General features: G+C 33.4%; 1 non-coding gene across 1 annotated transcript; it reads right to left on the bottom strand.

Annotated features, from left to right (window-relative positions):
* Window positions 1-2687: 2687 nt before the first annotated feature.
* Trnav-cac (transfer RNA valine (anticodon CAC)) lies at window positions 2688-2770 on the bottom strand. Its single transcript has one exon. It is a non-coding gene; the product is annotated as a tRNA-Val (tRNA).
* Between the last annotated feature and the right edge of the window lie 1104 nt (window positions 2771-3874).

The raw sequence follows: 3874 nt of genomic DNA, 5'->3' as shown, positions 1-3874 counted from the left end.
TTGACCGTAGACTAGACAGTTAATTATTTACATTACCTTGAATTAATATCTCGTCTGGAGACAATTCATTTATAAAATTAAGACGGCTTCAGTAATAGTTAATTTGGTTCCCTTGATCTCATGTCCGGTTTAAGTCAAGAGGTATTCAAAGTAAGATGTGACAGCAACATTATCATATATGTATATTAGTTAAATATAGCGAACCTTACACTATTAGTAAATTAATTTATTGTCTTACACAATATTTTTCGTCTTCAGAATCTTACTACCTAAGTCGAACTTAAAATTAATTTCTATGTACCGCTTTATTTAATATAATGACAGTTAAAATGTTTTTTCATTTATTTTCTGGTGTTATTTGTCCTCTAGAAAGAGGAATTGACACCGATATTAACCATGCATTTCAATGTTCAGATATAAAACAAAAATGAATTTTATTTAAGGGCTTTACCGATTTTTATTATTATACTATTTCTACACATAAAGCTTTATATCAAGAAAACCTAAAATTATACGTTTTCAGTAAAACCTATCGCCTCAATTCTTTTGTCAATACATAAAATATTTTGTTAATGGAAAAAATATGAATTAATTAACTTGTTATGAATGTTATATCAATGCTAATTTTTCCCACAATTATGTGACCTGGTGCATATTTATATAATCGATTATATTTTTTTATACCAAAAACCTTAAGACTGCAGAGAAAATAATTTTATCTTTTAAGAGACTAATTATTAAATAATATGAATGACAACTAAAATCAAATTAATAATTTTTGTTGTAAAGATAGTGTTAAAGGACAATAATGTGTCTATAGAATTCAGACAGCTATTTAAGCATTGCCTAACATCTGACTACCTCTTGTGGAAAGATGTATTCTATATACAAATAGATGGAATGGCAATGAGTTCATGGATCTCCGGCGTTGCCTTTGATAGAAGACGTTAGAATTAGAAATTAGAATTAGAATTAGAAATCCTTAAGATGTAAACCTTACTAATATGCCACCTTCAAATAATTAAGAAGAAATTAAACATATGCTTTCTTTAATAACCTTATATCTATAAATACTAATAACCAATTCACTATCCAATCACAGGCAAATTTTTGTTTGTCTTCAGTTTGTCTTAATATACTTGTCATTAGGAATCCGGACCATATTCTGGGACATACTTTTAATAGGAAACACGCACATTAAGATGTGTATGACAATGGGAAATCACACACCCATCAAAGCTAGTAAGCAACTGCAGGAAAATCTAGGTTTCAGAGGGTCTAACAATTGTCGTTCTTATAATCTAGAGGCCAAGTATGTTATTTACATCAACAACCTCCCGGCAGCACAGAAGGGTTTCACCAGCAACCAAGTAGCATTTGAAGCCATCCATAGTTGGGTGACAACTTTCCATATGAGACGAAACTTCTCAGCGTTCCATGGATTCAGCGTGCGGGTCCCGGGCCCATCGCGTTACAGGGAGAGGAACTTCAACAGTGCCCGGAACTTGCGACCCAGGTGTAGTTTTAATTGACCCCTATCTGACACGCCTTATATAAAGGAAGTTACTAACAAAATTCATCATCTTAAAATAAAACTCCCATCAAAAAAACATTAAACGCATAAAATATAAGCCAATTCTTGAGTGCAATTGACGTAGATCAATTGGGTCTACACAAACTTGATAGTGACTGTGATTTGTCATACATTGGACAAACCAAGAAGAACATTGTTAAAAGGGTCAAAGAGCGGCAGCTCCAAGGAATAGCTCATAGAAAAACAATGGTGTTAAGTACAGAATGGTGCCGCTGAGCCGTCTGTGGGAAAGGGAAATAGGTTTTAACATATATTCAGTCTGGAGTCAACCGCTAACTTAAAGAAACCTCTTTAGAAGTTGTTAGTTATCAGTCTTAATTGTAACTGAAATGTAATTTATGAGGAAAACTGATTTTTCTTGCACCCTCTGCTGCCACAAAAAGTAGTTAATTTCTTTATAAAATCAATAGTTTTTTATTTTAAATAATTTTACGCATCGAATAATAAAGGTTTTATGTTCTTTCTAATAGAGATTACGGTTTCTTGGGAAACCAACATCCCCAAAGACAATACCATCAAGGTCAATAAGTATTACGAGTTCAATAACGAACTTCCTAGAAATAGATTAGTAGTATAACTGCTAAATCTCTCTACAACCTATTAAGAGACTTGGACCTGTCCAGAACTAACATCAATTCACTCTTGGAACGTACTTCGAAGACTGCCCTAGCAGGTTCGTTTTAAATTTGGTTAGGTAGAAAGAGGAGCTTGGACGGTGGAAATGAGCGTTTAACGCGCGTTAGATAGGGGCCCCTTAAACCTACACCTGGGTCGCAAGTCACCGGCACTGTTGAAGCTCCTCTTCCTGTAACGCGATGGACCCGACTGTCGTACGGTGAATCCATGGAAGGATAAGAAGTTTTCGTCGTCTTTTTTTACTAAACAATTAACACCCAGTTTATTACAAAAATTGTATCTAACTACAAAATACTTCAGTTTGTATAAAGCTTTAAAATTTGAAAGACGGTTACTAAATCAGAAAAAAACGACCCTGTTTTCAAAAACAATGTGAAAATCAATAAAAATTTGTTTCCGCTATACATACCTTCGATACTTCCAAACATTTATTTCATAGGAATCTACAAAAACAATTTGTTTCCGCCCGGGATCGCCCGGGATTGAACCGGGGACCTTGTGCGTGTGAAGCACACGTGATAACCGCTACACTACGGAAACCGTTGACAACTTTAAAAGAAATTGATAAGAAATAATACACTTATAACAAGCTGCGTCTTGTACATTAAGTAAACTTTATTGAAATTTAATAAATACTTATACTTTACATATTAATAGAAAGAGGAATATATGTAGTGTAAGCAAAATTGTTGTCCAAAGACAAAACTACAACAGAATTAAATTTAAGAATACTTAATTGAATGGTTACTTAGATTTTTTTTATATTTAATTGAATCAGAAAGGACAATATTCAGTTGGTTTGTTGTTGCTACGACATGGCTATAAAAGAAATGAACTAACTTATATATTTTTCTGGAATGCGTGCACATAATAACATATCCTTTCCAAAAAATCTCAAGCAATTCCATTATACAGCAATCAGCATCCAATTCGTTTTGGTAAATAAGACCATGGATTTTTATAAAAAAAAATAGACTAATTCTCGTCAGAGGTGCATAACGATGTGAGAAAATAATTTTAAATTATTGTCTAAACTGTACAAAAATCTTTACTACAATGTATGAATAAAAAACGCGAGACACCTAGTATGTAGTGTAGTAGAAACTTGTGCTTAGGAAACTGATATTTATAACAATCAAGTTTATTAAAAGGTTGGAAAAACTAAAAGAAATTGTAAAAACGACGGCTAAAACGGAGAGGAATTAATGCTCTAAGTAATACGTCATAGATCATCTCCACAGTTAAGAGATCCTTTAAAACTTTAATAAACTTCTATCAAACAGCAAAGAGATATCTTTAAAGAATGTTCACAAAAACTTTTGAACTGTTTATTTTAATTGTACAACATAGTATTATGATACGTATTTATATTAAGTCGTGATGGCCTGGAGGTTAAAGGCTCGCCTCTCATACGTGAGGGCGCGGATTCGCAACCTGGCAAGTACCAATGTGATCTCTTCCGAGCCATATGTACTTTCTAAGAGTGTTTAGACACCACTGACATACAGTGAAGGAAAACATCGTAAAGAAACCTGGACTTATAATTTCAAATTATAAGATTGAAATCGCCAATCCGCTTTGAGCAAGCGTGGTGATTAATGATCTAACCTTCTCCATGTGAGAAGAGGCCTTTGCTCAGCAGTG

Source organism: Danaus plexippus, chromosome 27 (genome assembly GCF_018135715.1).
Source record: "Danaus plexippus chromosome 27, MEX_DaPlex, whole genome shotgun sequence".
NCBI lineage: Eukaryota > Metazoa > Arthropoda > Insecta > Lepidoptera > Nymphalidae > Danaus > Danaus plexippus.
This window is presented reverse-complemented; position numbering and strand designations above follow the sequence as displayed.